The following is a 15,634-nucleotide window of genomic DNA, read 5'->3' as shown; positions in this document are numbered from 1 at the left end:
AGTCCTGGCTGATATCTGAGGAGCATCCATCCTTATTTGGGCTCAAAGAGCCACCACTTTTGACCAGCTTCTTATGACTCGTGACAGTAAGTTCATTCTCCTCCCTCTTCCATTTATTTTCATGTACAATGAGACGATGTTTTTAATTTTTAAAAACTGCTCAGGTAACATAACCTTTTCTTCACATGAACCCCAGTCGAGAGCCCAATGTTGAGGGACTCTGGGGCACATAGAGCCCAGTCCACCCAACCCTGGCTCTACGGAGTAGCGTGGAAGCCCCACTGTCAAATCCTCACTTAATTCACACGCAGCAATGTGTGCCTGTCAAAGGTGACGACTTTGTTGAGTCGTGGCAGGCAGGGCCACCAAACCTCTGATCTGTGAATGTGAGTGTGTCTACTTTTGCACATGAAAGGTAGTCCTGAGAGCCATCACGTAAATCAGGAGAGAGGACCACAAACAAGGCTGGCCTACAATAGAATTGTTCATTTCTTCTTAGCCCCCATCCTTTCTTCCTTCACCACCTACGTAGGTGCCTTGATTTTAATAACGGGTCCTGAGCGCAGGCTTTTTGCCCCTGTCGCCTGCTAACAAACCTCAGTTCTGAAACCCGGGATCCTCGGAACCTGGGTATCTGCTCTTCAGCCTTCTTTTTGGGCACTGTGAGCTCCCACTTCCCTCCTAGGAGAGGTGGCTGGAACTTCACCTCTTTGCTTGCCTGCCTTCAGAAATGCTTATAAAGTTCATATATCAGTGACTGACTTACCGTTCACATCCAATAAATGTTAGACTGTTTTCTGGTTATTTTATACTTTAAAAAAATTCTTCACTCATGCTTTCTTTTGCATAAGTCTAGAATTAGTGAAAAACATGTTTTAACCCCTTGAGATCATGGGGTCAGCTTTTACTTGTTAATGGAAAGGGCATAAAAATGTCATAATGAATTTAAGTTCATCATATGCATTTAGTCTCTGTTAGAGGCCTCAGTTTGTACTAGTTCCTTAAAATTGCATTTCCAGATTTAGCTATTAGAAGAAACCCATAGGTAAATTAAAAGGGAACAAAATATGAAAACGTATACATATGAGTTCTTTTTTTAAAAGAGATGTTGTAGGTTTACAGGAAAATCATGCAGAAAATACAGAATTGCCATCTACTCCCCCAATTCTTAACACCTTGCATTAGTGTGGTACATTTGTTACAATTAATGAAAGAATATAAGAACATTATTAGAATTGTACTATTAACTCTAGTCCATGGTTTACATTGGGTTCCCTATTTCTTTCGTATAGTCATATGATTTTGTTTTTTAATTTTCATGGTACAAATACTTTTTTTTTTAAAGATTTATTTTTTATTTATTTCTCTCTCCTTCCTCTCACCCCCACAATTGTCTACTCTCTTTGTCCATTCGCTGCGTGTTCTTCTATGTCCACTTGTATTCTTGTGGCGCCAGGAATCTGCATCTTTTTTGTTGTGTCATCTTGCTGCATCAGCTCTCTGTGTGTGCGGCACCATTCCTGGCAGGCTGCACTTTCTTTCGTGCTGGACGGCTCTCTTTACGGGGCGCACTCCTTCCGCGTGGGGCTCCCCATGCAGGAGACACCCCTGCGTGGCAGGGCACTCCTTGTGCGCATTAGCACTGCACATGGGCCAGCTCCACAACGGGCAGAAGGCCCTGGGTTTGAACCCTGGACCTCCCATGTGGTAGGCGGATGCCCTATCAGTTGAGCCAAATCCACTTCCCAGGATAAATACTGTTAAAAAGCCAATTAGAACTGCGACTCTAATGGATAAACTATATAATCAAGTTCTGTTAAAGATGATATTTTTTGTTTCATTTTAAATTTTAGTAAAGTGTTTACAGAAGTAAATATCAGTGTGGTTGGGCATAGCATCAGCTCCACCCACCCCCTACCCTCCAGTTCCAGTGCTGGTCTGAGTTCTGCTACTCACTATATGAACACTCTTGGGAAAATGAGTTTATGATCTTGGGAAGTTTTATTTGGCGATTGCTCCAGTTTAAGGGGTCACTAAACCCTTTAAGACTCTGATGAAACCCTTTAAGGCTCTGATGAAAACCTAGGAAAAGTGCCCATACTGAGAAAATTTTGACCTAATTTCTCGATGTTCATCTATCTCCCAAGCCATGGCCGCAGATCAGAAGCCCAGCTCAAACATCTTTTCCACTCAGCAATTCCAAGATCATAAAGACCCAGCTCAGGATGAAGTTGTCCCCAGGGGAGGAGCGCATATTAATTGGGCAACCCCCCCCAGTAAATCATGCATAGAGCAGGAGGGGTGATAAGCAGACATTCCTGCCCTGGGGCCCACTTCACCAGCACAAGCTAAACCTGGAACAAACGGCAGGTGTGGTTCACAGCCCTGGACGTTGAGCCCGGGCCAACCGGAGAGGAAGGGCAGCAGGAAGCCGAGGCAGGACAGGGCAACAGGGATCTGATAAGAGGATTAGGTTCCCACTCCCCTCCTGGCCATCCCTAATGCCCTTGGCTCAGCTGGGTACCCGAGCTCGCTTGTGCCAGGTTGAAGAGCGTCTGTCTGTCCAGCCAGTCCAATGCAGAGCCACCGGCTTTTCCTTCGCGTGGGCTGGGACCTCTATGGGAGGTCTCTTCACGACTCGTCTCAGGTTGCGACCCCTGGGAGATGCCCCCAGATTCTGGAGTGAGCCAGCAGGGGTGTGGCTGCTCTGCCTCTGGGGTCCCTGGCCCTGTGCCCACCCCTCTCTCACTGTGCTTCCCATGTTGTCCCGCAGATTGTTGTTCACACAATCAACTCTACAGAAGCCACCAGCCAGTTTCCTGGGCATAAGGACTAGCTCCCTGCACAGAGCCTGGCATGAAAATACTTTATAAATGTTTATGGGAGGCATATTATTGCATGATATACCATCCACCTCCTGAGAGAAGGTGACTGCTATCACATAGAATGCAGTCACTAGGAGGAGGCACCAAGATTCATGAAAATGCCTTTCCCGCAACTATAGACTGTCACAGGGGTGTGGGAGTAGCCTGACGTGGCAGGAGTAGCTGATGCGGTGGGAGCAGCCTGAGGTGGAAGGAGCAGCTGAAGTGCGGGAGCAGCCTGCTGTGGCGGGAGCAGCCCAAAGCCAAGCACAGAGGGTGCCCCTGGCAGGCCAGAGCACTCTGAACCTGGAGGCCCAGCGCTGAGAGAGCCGTGGCCCGGAATCAACTCCTGAGGCAGGAGGGTTTCTGCGTGCTGCGCTCTTTAGCAATGTGGGTCTGGTTTTCCAAATGCATCCCACAGCCCTCACAACTGGGCAGGTCCCCGAGGCGTTGTTTCCTTTTCTTGAGGTACTGGGGCTGTAATTGAGCCTGGAACCTTGCATGTGGGAAGCCGGCACTCAACCACTGAGTGACCGGCTCCCCCTTTATCTCCTTTTAATTCATCTGTTGATCTCAGTCCTGAATCAGGAGGACCTGCAGGATGTGGGCGTGGCCAGGAGGCCAAAGCTTGTCCAGTAAAGCGGGATGTCCTCGTAGGGGGGCAGTAATCTCTCCTCACACAGAGGGCCCTCTTGGAAGAGTCACCTTTGAAATGGGTGATGCGATAATTAACTGCCAGTGACAAGAAACAAATGGAGAATTGGGGTGTCATACTAGACGGAACCCCAGAGAGACATCCAGAGGCATAGCGCCACCTCCAGCTCTGAGCAACAGCCAGCAGTCCAAGCCTCAGTTTCCCTATCTGTCTGAGGAAGGCGTGGACTAGACTGGTGGTTTCCCACTTTATTGGCATGAGTCTTTTACAGTAAGTCTAGTAGGTACGACAGGTAAAGGTGAAGCAGCAGCAAGGCTCACAGAGCCTACACACCCCCCGTCTCCCCCCCAGCCCCTCCGCCCCACTCGGAGGTCTGAGGAGCCTGTCTGAAGACCGTTGCTCTAAATTGCCTCTGAGGCCCTCCCAGCTTTAACATTCTGTGGGTTCACCCTGGGGACCCCACCCTCCAATGACCCCCAAGGCCAGGCAGGTAAAGCAGAAGCATGAAATTAGCTCACCTAGGCTGCGGCACATTTGGGGGTGGGGCTCTTGGAGGGAGCCCCCAGAGAGGAAGCTGTGCTTCAACCATGGGAGTGATTGAGGCTGCACTCTGGCAGCTTTAGGGATTTAGCCCCCTGTTCCCATGTGAGATTTCTCCAACAAAGCCAGCAATCCAGATTTTCCACGAATGCTCCTAATTTCTAACTACTGAGAATTGAAATAGTCACAAAACAACTTCAGGACTGGCTAAGCCATATTGAGCCCACCGGCTGCTGCGCGGCACCATTCTGAGTTGGATGGGGAGTTGTCTTGTCCTTCTTTTTGACAACCCTTACTGGGGGCGGAGGATGAGGGTGTGCCAGAGAAAATCGTCTCAGAAGCAACACAGAACAAACAGGGCAAACAGCTCCAGAAGGGTATATGGCTCCAGGGTTTCCCTCTGGACTGCTCAGCTGAGCCCACTCAGCTTCGGACAAGCCTGTCACCTTTGGGTGTGCCTGGCTCCTGGGAACCTGCCTATTCGGGCCACTTGCCTTGCGTTCACTCTGCCCTGCTGCAGAGAGCAAACCACAGTGTGCCCCGTGGCACAGCTGGCCGAGGTGCCGGCGAAGCCACTCCTAATAAGATTTGCAGCCCTGGCTGTCGCAGCAGAAACCAGTAGTAACTGGATAATATTTTTTAGCATGGGGCTTACGGTTTATTTTTAAACTCATGGCACTGCTCCTATAAAAAATACCGTGTTTGCATTGCAAGTCCTTGGAGGCTGCTTAAGAACATGGGGTCAGAATCAAGCCGACCGGGCTTCAAGTGCTGATTCTGCTGCTGACCGGTGTGCTCCTAGCGAGGTTCCTACCCTCTCTGAGCCCGTTTTCTTACCTGCAGGAAGGAGCATGATAATTCATTCTCTGAGAGCCCGAGGGTTGAATGTTCGATGTGCCTTGCACACAAGAAATGTTCAGTAGGTGTGAACTCCCTTTCCTTACTGGGAGCTGGACCCCTGGGTTCCTGGCCCAGTCTTGCCGTCCTCTAACCATGTGCTCTGGCTGGACATTGGGTCATTGCAGAGACTCCCAGCTCAGCAGCTCCCCTGTTCCTACTTGTTTTTCATTTTTTAGTGGAAAATCTTCTTCTATATACTCAAAAAGGACACACATCGTAACTGCGCACCTTGATGTATTTTCAAAACTCAGACCCAGGGGAGCGGGTGCAGCTCAAGTGGTTGAGCACCTGTTGCCCATGTACAAGGTCCTGTGTTCAATCCCCTGTACCCTGCCCCCCCCCCCCCGGAAAAAAAGGGAAAATTCAAACCCAGATAAGAACCAGCAGCCCAGAAATCCCCTGGAGCTCCTTTCAGTCCTCCCGGGCAAGGGAGGAGCCAGTGCCCTGACTTCCAACACCCTGCATGGCAGTCCTGCCTGTTCCTGCACCTTATCTCAGTGGAATTACACAGCATTTCCGCTTGGGTCTGCTGTCTTTCACTCGACATTGTGTTTGAGGGATTCATGCAGATCGTGCCTGTACCCCTGGAGTGTTCGTTGTCATTGCTGTAGAGCAGTGGTCAAGCAAACCACGGCCTGTGCGTCATCCCCAGGCCTCTGTCTGTTTTTGTAAGGAAAGTGTTGTTTTTTTACCCAAGCCTTGCCCATTCATTTCTGTACCATCTACAACTGTTTTCAGCCTTCAAAGTCGGAACTGAGTGGCTGTGATAGATGCCATATGGCCCGCAAGGTTTTCCGACTCCTTCTGTAGAGCATTCCACTGTGTGAACATACTAACATTTACTTGTTCAGTTAACTGTTGATGAGCAGCTGGGCAGTTTCCAATTTGGGACTATTACAAGTCATCTGCTCTGAAATGCTCAGAGAGGCCTTTTGGTGAAACATACATACGTATTTCTATTGAGTTCAGTCCTAGGGTGGAATTGTTAGATCTTTGGGTAAATGGAGGCTTAATCTCATGACAACCCACCCAACAGTTCTCCAAGGTGGTCATGCCATTTTCTGTCTGTCGTCTCAACCACTTCCCAGCCCCGTTTTGATGCTTGTTCCTCTGCGAGTTGTTGCTCAGTTTGTGCTTGGACTCCTCACTGCTGCTGGGGCGGCCGTGTCATCTTTGGAAACCCTGGTCTCTTAGGAAGCTTTTCCTCACGTAGTAGCCCTTCAGATATTTAAAAAGATCTCATAGCTCCACTCCATGCTATCTTCTCCAGGAAAATGAAGCATTTCCTGCCTTTTTTTTTTTTAGTTTATGTCTTTATTTTACTTTATGGCCATCCAATTGTTCAGTTACCATTTATTGAAATGATTATGTTTATTTCACCATATGGGCATAGGTCTAAATGTGGACTCTATTCGTTTCCATTTTTCTTTATGCCAAGGTCACACTCTATTAACTAGTATAAACATTTTTTTTTTTCTTCCCACCCCCCCAGATGGCTCCCTTGTCTGTCTGTTCATCTTCTTTAGGAGGCACTGGGAACCGAACCCAGGACCTCCCATGTGGGAGGCCAGTGCCCAACTGCTCGAGCCACTTCTGCTTGTTACGACAGTTGCAGCGTCTGCTGGTTGTGGCATCTGTTCATTGCAGCATCTGCTTGTTTTCTTTAGGAGGCACCAGGAACCAAACCTGGGACCTCCCACGTGGGAGGCAGGCACCCAATTGCTTGATCCACATCCACTCCCTCCTTCTTTAAAGTTGCTTAAAAGACATGGATTTGCCTGCCCTCATCATCTTGGTTGCCAGGTGAACACATTCGGCTTCTCTGGGCCTCCGTTTCCCCATTTGTCAAATGAAGAGTTTCGATGACAAGCTCTTTTAAAGGCATTTAACCCCAACACTTTGTGTTATGCTTTATCACAGGAATGCTTGCAGAGATGCTGAGACATCTGTAAACGTGGATCCCCCATGTTCCTGTGTAACCTCTCCCTGACATGTGCTGACAATAGAGATTCATGCATTTATTTTCCTTCTTCCAACAAATATTTCCTGGGTGCTGAAGATGTGTCAGGTGCTGCACTAGGAGTTCAGGACAATGAGATGGATATAGCTCCGTCTTGCTGCAAACACAGTTCTGGCAGGAAGGGGGTGGGGGGAAGTAGATTGTGTGCCTGGGGACCTGTAGCATCCATGGGAGGTTGTAACTGTGCCAAATGCATTTTGAAAAGCGTGGAGTCCTGGGAAATGTCGACACTGATGAACATCAGCGGAGGCTGGAGGGTAGCTCGCTACCCGGGGAATTGCAGATCTCCTTGCCTTGTCACTGTGGGGGGGGGGGGTGTTGGCCGGGGGCAGTGCCCCCTCTGGAGAGGGGGTGTGTGCAGGCTTAGCTCTCAGCATTCTCAGGACTTACTTCGTTTGCCCAAATTATTCCCAGATCAGGCTTCCCTCTCTGCTTTTTCCCCAAGGTAAGTGTCAGTAGTATGTAAGGACCAAATTAGGATGCAGGCCCCTCTGATATTGGAATTTTCCCAAAGACCAGCTGAATTTCACCAGCCCAGACACTGTCAAGATGTGAAGACAGGGTGAAGAAACTGAAAATACTAATTAGGTTTGTGAGATGTCAAATTCCACAGAGGCGAACAGAAACAAGGTTTTGGATATTTTAAAAGCATACCCTAGCTTTCATGTATTAATTTATTCAAGCCTCACAACAAGCCCATGAAGTAGGCGTTATCGCCCTGGTTTTACAAATGGGGAAACCGAGACACAGGAAGTTTTAGGACTTGCCCAGGGTGCCAGTTTGTGAGGGCGGAGCTGAAATTACAAACTCAGGTGGTCTAGCTTCCGGGGCATTGCCCTTAAGTGCGATGGAGCTACGGGTTTGGAAGGAATCTTCTTCGCAGGTCCCCACTGGGGGCCTGGCAGCTGGCCAATGATGTGTTGGAATGGTAAACTGGACAAAATCCTGGAGAAGAGCCACCTAGTCCAGCTCTCCTCCACTTTTAAGGAGGGGTCCCAGGATCACAAGGTTCAATGCTGTCGATTATAGTGCCAGTGATAGTGATTCTAAAAACCATCCCATGGAGGCCAGCACAGTTGCCCGAGGGATGCCAGACAGAAGAAGAGGGAGACCCACCCCTGGAGTGCATGGAACATGCCCAAGGTCATGCGGCCAATGAATGGCAGAGTCCGCACTTGAACCTAAACCTGCCTTGCACCAAAGGCAGTAGTAGAGGGTATCTGCTCTTCACACCAATGTCTGGATGAGAAGCCTCCCTGTGCTCCACTCAGCTAAGTGTGTGGTCAGGTTGCTGATCGGAAGGCAAGTTCTTGGAGCACACCTTGGAGGTGTTTTCTGTGGGTACAGATGGTATGCATGGGAGGTGGCACCCCCTTCTTCACCCTACCCTGCAGGTACCCCGTTTGCCTTTTTATCTCACCCATCAGGGGGCCATGGGTTCTGAGTTTCGCCATGTGACTTGCTTTGTCCAATGGGATGTTAGGAGAGACTTGCAAAAGTACTTGGCTCCACTGTCCTTTTGTGCTTCTGCCTTCACCACGGACATGCTCAGTGTGGTGGTTTGAAACTGTACCCCAGAAAAACATGCCCTTAAAGTTAAGCCATTCCTATGGGGGTGGCCCATGGTAAGACCTGTTGATAAGGCTGCTTCAGTGAAGGTGTGGCCTGCCTCATTCAGGACGGGTCTTAGTCCTCTTACGGGAGTCCTTTGTAAACAGAATGAAGAGAGAGAGAGAGAGACAGAGAGGGAGAGCGAGAGAGGGAGAGAGAGGGAGGGGGAGAGAGGGAGAGAGAGGGAGAGGGAGGGAGAGGGAGCCACGGAAGCAAGAAGCTGAAACAGAACCCAGAAGAGAGGAAAGGGACCGGGGACACCACCATGTGCCTGGCCATGTGGCAGAGGAGCCAAGCCAAGGATCACCAGCAGCCAGTCTTCAGGGAAAAAACATTGCCTCGATGATGCCTTGGTTTGGACCCTTTCCCGCACTCAGAACCAGTGAGTGAATACATTCCCATTGTGTAAACCAACCCATTTCATGGTATTTGCTTTAAGCAGCCAAGGGAACAAAACCACCAGGCAACTCGATGTCCCAGGAGGCAGATGAAAGCCACGTGAAGCAGCTCTGCGCCAGCTCAGGTGCTGCAGCCCAGCCCCCCTACCGCAGAACCCCCCCCCACCCTGGCAGAGCCCCATGGGCCCCCAGCCACACCCCAGGCGTGGGAGCTGCATTAAGAGGAAGCTGTCGCTCAACTCCACTGAGCACTGGGCCGTTTGTAGGCAGCAAAGGCTAACAGGATCAGCATGGATCAGGCCTGGCCATTGGCATCTTGTTTTTCAAAATGCTATAAACACACATCCAGTTAAATTATTCATGTCACTATTCTTTGGTAAAAAAAGAAGTTATCCAATGGCTTGTGAGCTGATCCACACAAATCCTTGACCAAAACTGTGAAGTGTGCATCGTACTTTCAGGCAAAAACCCTTCCAAACATGGTGGGATTTCCCTTTTCTTCTTATTTTTCATATGCCCTACATTCCAGTTAAGCTTATGTCCCGAATTTACTGCAATAGAAAGATTGCATGAGGTCCCATTAGTGTTTGGACCTGACAATAAATTATAGGTCATTGTTCTTCATAAAGGTAGTTGGGATGGAACTCTTAATTTGATGTTTGGTTTCCTTATAATTCTTCTAAGAAGAATATTTGATTGTTTTAAATTCTTAAATATGACAACTAGTGCCTAGAGTATTGCAACACTTTTGAAGTTAAAAATAAAAAGCCATACTTTATTTCAGCTCCCAGTAAATAAAAAACACAGAACAAGTTATTGGAAAACCTATAACTAATTTTTTAAAATCCTCACAAATTCAATAAAAGAGGAGAGAGGTATGTGATATTATATAAAATTAAAATATTTCCATGTAAACACTGTGACAGGTGTGTGTGCAGGTTGACTTTATCATACATCCCCTATTTTTAACATTTCAAAGCCTTGCTGGGGAATGCGAGCTCCAGAAGCTCTGCTTTAAGCCATCGGAATCTTGTAATAGATCCTTGGCTAATATTCCACCGGCAGAAGGAGGGGTTTGGGATCTGGGGCTGGGGTCGGCGTGTCTGCCCTGGTGTCCCAGTGGCCTCACACTCCACAGAGGGGAGTCCTGGACTGGGATTTGTTCTGCCCTCCTAATGGGCTGACCCTGCTGCTAGTTTCCAGGTGCATCTGCTTGACAAGAACCTTTCATGATTTATCGGAAAGCCTGGGGACCTGGAGCAGAGAGCCCACGGTGTCAGGAAGCCTGTGCGTGCTTGCTTCTGGGTCTGCTTGCTCAGCAAGGTGCACATCATTTGAAAATGTTGCGCAGAATGCCGTTCGAGGCTGGCTGTCCCCGGACGTGCCTCTTGCAGCAGGAAGCCTGCAAATCCTCACCCTCCTACCTCTACCCCTGGGAGGCACCCACATCCACCACCGAGAGCCACTTAGCTGTCACAGGCCAGAGTGGCTTAGCTTTGGCCTGGGAAAAATATTTTATAATTTAAAAAAATTTTAACACTGAAATCTCAGATTTTTAAAAACAGAATTGCACCACGAATGGTCTATAGAAAGGAGGAGCAATTCATGCTCTTCTCTGCTTGTTCCTCATTGCTGTACCTGTCGCCTGGTACAGAGTGTCTGTCTGCTCCGTGGCTGGAGACCCGAGTACTTGAAAAGTGTCCTATTTGCCTGGCCCATAGTTAGACCTAAAATAATGAAAACACGTTTTTGAGAAGGGAACGGCTCATCGAAGCAAACTGCAGTCTGTGGGCCAATCCCACCTGCTGCCTGTTTTTGTAAATAAGGTTTTATGGGAACAAGGCCATACCCATTGGTTTAGGTCCACTTCACTGTGGCGAAATGGAGCAGTTGCCATGGAGGCACAATGGCCCTCAAAGCCGGAAATATCTGCTACCTGGCTCTTTAAGAAAAAGTGTGTTGCTTGTTAAAGAAAATTCAGGATGAAGTCACGGCTCTTGCTCAACTTGCGTTTCTATAAATTGTAGAATAAGTAGTACTTTTTTGTTTTTTTAGGAGGTGCCAGGGAATGAACCCGGGACCTTATCCATGGGAAGCAGGTGCTCAGCAACTTGAGCTACATCTGCTCCCCAGTAGTATTTTGTAAATGCAGTTTTTATTTGCAGTATTTTTGGATTTGGTTTAATGCCTCAAAGTCTGTAGAGATAGCAAAGGAGGATACTCTAGTGGGAGGAGGGAAGGGGGGTCTCCCCATGGCCAGAGGGAGAGGAGGCAGATGGAGCAAAGGGGCAGAGCACAAGTTTGCAGCAGGGTCTTTCCCCACTGGCTTTCTTTCTCTTCCGGAAAGTGCCAGGTTTCTTCTGACCCCAGGGCCTTTGCAATATCGTTTCCTCTGCCTGGAGCACTTTTCTCTGTGTCCACCAGCCTGGTTCCCCCTCCTCCCTCAGATTTCAGCTCAGCTGTCACCTCTGCAGACAGACCTTTCCTGACTACCCCCCCCACACCCACACACACTCTGTAGGAAACATCACCTCTGGTTTTATTTCCTTCATACCACTGAGTTGAAATTATTTCCTGCTTGCTTCGTGTTGCCACCCTGTCACCAGGACAGGAGGCCTCTTGTCTCTCTCAGGCCTCACTGGGCCCCCAGCGCCTGGCACACCCTGGGTCCCAGAGTGAAGGAAGGGAGGTGGGGGAGTGAGCTCGCGAGCTGTCCTCACAGACCCCAGGTCTCTGCGTCTTCCCACCCCCCTGGGCCTCCCAGCGGAGAGCTGAGGGCAGAGAGAAGGGACCAAGGCCAAGGTGACAGCTCTTCAGAGCTCGGTTGGCAGAGGAAAAGGGCGCCAGCCGGTCCACTCTGTCTTGTTTGTTTTTGTTTGAACTCTTATCTAATCTTTCGGTCCCTTCAGCAGCTGGGGAATGCGCACTCTTTGTCAGGAACTTGAATTTGGGCGCTTAGGGAGCTTCTGGTTCTGGGGCGACACATCATTCCACCCGCAGTCGAGGGGGCGGCCTCAGCTGGCTGGTGGGGAAGCCTTCTCTGAGTAGGCGACTTCTGTCCTGATGCCCGAGGGTGAGAAGATGAGCTGGGCAAAGGGCGGCGGGGTGGGCGGCAGGTGGGCGACTTCTCCTCCAGCGAGGGAGCCTGGCGGTGGGTTAAACTGGAACAGGCTTCAAGGTGGGGCGCGAGGCCCCGGGGCTCCTCGGATCTCCAGGTGATGACCACGACGCCCACCCCGTGGGGCGGGAAAGGTGGCTCGTCCCCCTTGGAGGCCTTCCAGCCTGTGCCAGGAGCCTGCGAGCAGGTCGGGGAACTCAGGCCAACTTTTATCCCTTTGCCCTGGAGCCAGGCGGTTCCTGGGACCCGGAACTTTCAGTGCTGAAGCCAGGAGAGCCAGGAATCAACTGGACAAGCAGGTCGCACCTTACCTGCAGTGAGGCCGTTCCTCCCTTACGCACTGCCACTGCGCAGGTCCCAGAGGTCAGTGAAAAGCTTGGAAGACGGCTGCCTCCTGGGGGCCCTGTCCTGCTGCTGGCCCAGGCAGTGGAGACCCAGCTCCTTCCCTAGGACCTGCGCGAAAGGAGCGCCCCTGGCCCAGCAGGGCCCCCTCTGTCAGCCAGCGCCCGCACTGCACCTCCTGACAAACGGCACCTGGGGGCCCTCGCTCTGTTGTCCTTCCTTGAGTTCTGCCTTGACTTGACTTGGAGGTCTCTCAAGATGCTCCCCTGAGAAATTCCTAGATGGGAAAAGGCGGCAGGAGCCAAAGAGAGGGAGCTAGAGCATAGCCCAAAGGCTTCTTCACCTGCCCTTCCTCTGGGGCACTTATGCCCTCGGCGGCCCGGGCCTGTTCATGGAAACCAGCGCCGGCTTCCACACCGGGGGCGTCCCTGCCCCCCAACAATGGAAGTGAACAAGATCAGGCTGCAAATGTTAGTGCACCGTCCCTGTTTTTCAGACACCTTGGAGCGGCAGGGTAAAAAGCCAATCTGCTGAAACGGATTTGGCTCAACTGATAGAGCATCCGCCTACCACATGGGAGGTCCAGGGTTCAAACCGAGGGCCCCCTGACCCATGTGGTGAGCTGGCCCACGTACAGTGCTGATGCACGCAAGGAGTACCATGTCACGCGGGGGTGTCCCCCGTGTAGGGGAGCCCCACATGCAAGGAGCGTGCCCTGTAAGGAGAGTTACCCAGCACGAAAGAAAGTGCAGCCTGCCCAGCAGTGGCACCGCACACATGGACGGCTGATGCAGCAAGATGACACAACAGAAAGACACAGATACCTTGTGCCGCTGACAAGAATACAAGTGGACACAGAAGAACACACAGCGAATGGACAAAGAGCAGACAACTGGGTGGGGGGAGGGGTGGGGAAGGGGAGAGAAAGAAATAAAAAATTAATTAATTTAAAAAGTCAATCTGCTACAACAACTGGCATTGCTTGCGGTTTCCATGGCCACTCTTCTTTCTAATCACCGTTTTTCTCTCAGGTGTTGGAGCCTTTCTCCCTGTGCCAGTTACCTGGAACTTCTCTGTGTGCTTCTGAGGAGGCGTTCTGGTCGTCCACCCCTGCTGCAGGGTGAAGTATGCGTTTGTTGAGCTGCTCTGGTGCGGGAGGTTAGGGAGGTGGCCCACTCTAAAGGCCGCCCCTGCCCCATGGCCTTCCCAGTTCAGTGGAGGCAGGAGAGAGGTGTCTTCCTGGTTGGCTCAGCCGAGGGGAGAGGCTGGCAGGTCTCCAGAGGAGAGTGATAGCTGGGCACCGGCTCCTCCAGCTCCCTCTCCCCTGAGTTACAGGGGGTTGGTGGTCTGCCTCTCTACCTGTGGCCATGGCTCAGGTCAGGCAGCCTTCCCCATACAGGTGTGCTCTCCAGTGGAAGGGGGCGGGGTGGGGTTTGAAATGCTGCATGATCTCTCTCTCTTGACTTTTTATTGTAGTAACATTGATACAACTCAAAATTTCCCATTCTAACCACTTTCAGGTATTCAATTCAGTGGGATGAATGATATTCACAATATTGTGCCACCATTACCAGCACCTGTTATCCAAACTTTTTCATCATCCCAAGCAGAAACGCTGCTCTCTTTCTGACTTCTTTAAACCTTGCCCACATCTTTCAAAGCATCCTTTACTAAACTGTCCTTACATTACCCAGCTGTGGGTGCCATCTGTTTCCCGCTGGGGCCTGACTGCTAAGGAGCTAAGCTTTAGAACAGTGGGATGAGAGGGAGGCACCCAGTGCTCTCTGGGGATTTGGGAATGAATGCAGTGCTGCCTGCAGAGGGTCGACCAGTCAGCTCTCTCAGAATTCCTTTGACCCTAGGTTCTAAAAAGCTTTGCTTGTGCCTGTTTTTTCAAGGCTTGTGAGGTCCTCAAGGCCAGGGACAGTGTCCTTTGCAGCTCTGTATCTCCAGATATCCAATTCATGCTCTGCCACTCTGTGCCTATCCTGATGTGTGACCTTTAAGCACATGCCTTTCCCATGAGAAAGCATCAAAGAAAAAGGTGGCTCTTAGCCTACATCAGTCATCTTGAGGTACACGAGGTGATGCCCTGGCTCTTTCCCTGTTTGTCTTTTGGGCAAGCTATGTGCCATCTCGTGACCCAATCAGCCGTCTCAACGATGCAGCTGCTGGTCGTGAGGGGCTGCCCAGGTAAGTGCTTGGGCACTGGTCGTCTTCTGTCTTTGGTGGGGGGCTAAGGCTGGGGGGCAATTCAAAGCAGCCACCTCAATGATGGTGGCCAAGGAGAGTCGTCCCCTTGGAATGTAGTAGGGTGGGCCCCATTTTCTTATATTCTTGCCTCACCTCATAACCAAGCATCCCTGTGCATAAATGCTATTTCTTGCCTTTGGTCCTTTGCCCAGGGTGTCCTTCTGGCTGATGCACTCTCCCTGTCAAGTTCCCCAGCTCCCCTAGAGTTACTCCCTCCAGGGGCTGTCCCTGAGTGACACAACCCGTTTTTCATGATTCATCCCTCTCAAAAGTTGTTCAGTTAACCCACTGACAGGTCTTTCATTTCCCTACACTAAAGCCTCAGCTACCCACCAACCACGTGGGCTCAGGCCATCTGCTGGACTGGGGAGGGGGCATACCGAGGTGAGTTGCACAGGGAAGGCAGGTGTGTTAGCAGGTGTGGTACAATAGATAAGAATCGTGAAGCAGGACTGCAGGGTCCACTAATTCCCCCTGGGAAGGAAGGGAGGTTTCAGAGGGATTTGAAGGATGCCAAGGGGCCCAGCCAGTGGGAAATGTGGGGGAAATGTTCTAGATACCCGTGAAGGCCCAGGGTTGTCAAAAGGCTTGCCATCCTTGGGAAATGCTGAGTTTTTGGTTGAACTGCAACTTGTGTGGGTTGTGGTGAGGCAGGTGTGTGCATTACAAACAACCAACTGAACTAGAGCCTTCATTTTCTCCTCTCTGTGTCTGTCTCCTCTACCAGCCTGTGAGCAACTTGGCTCTGGGCTGCACAGGTGTGTATAAGAAGCGCATTTTGGATGGAACGTGAGAGAGTATGGGCTATGATGTGGACCATTGACCATGAGGTGCAGCGATGCCCAGAGATGTACTTACCAATTGCAATGGATGTGTCATGATGATGGGAGAGAGTGTTGCTGGGTGGGGAGTGGTGGGGTGGGGGCGGTGGGG

General features: G+C 50.5%; 1 long non-coding RNA gene across 4 annotated transcripts; it reads left to right on the top strand.

The window, feature by feature from the left end:
• The first annotated feature begins 10,580 nt into the window (after positions 1–10,580).
• On the top strand, positions 10,581–15,634 carry LOC101441365 (uncharacterized). 4 transcript variants are annotated; one of them, XR_011645704.1, is made up of 4 exons: positions 10,581–12,061; positions 13,480–14,641; positions 15,021–15,085; positions 15,429–15,634. It is a non-coding gene; the product is annotated as an uncharacterized lncRNA (long non-coding RNA). The 4 variants fall into 4 exon arrangements; XR_011645705.1 differs by having other exon boundaries at positions 13,480–13,568; positions 14,347–15,634; XR_001119199.4 differs by having other exon boundaries at positions 13,480–13,573; positions 14,347–15,634.

The sequence above is a fragment of the Dasypus novemcinctus genome, chromosome 14 (assembly GCF_030445035.2).
Source record: "Dasypus novemcinctus isolate mDasNov1 chromosome 14, mDasNov1.1.hap2, whole genome shotgun sequence".
In the NCBI taxonomy this organism is placed as follows: domain Eukaryota; kingdom Metazoa; phylum Chordata; class Mammalia; order Cingulata; family Dasypodidae; genus Dasypus; species Dasypus novemcinctus.
The sequence above is the reverse complement of the archived record's forward strand: the minus strand, read 5'-3'. Positions and strand labels throughout refer to the sequence as shown.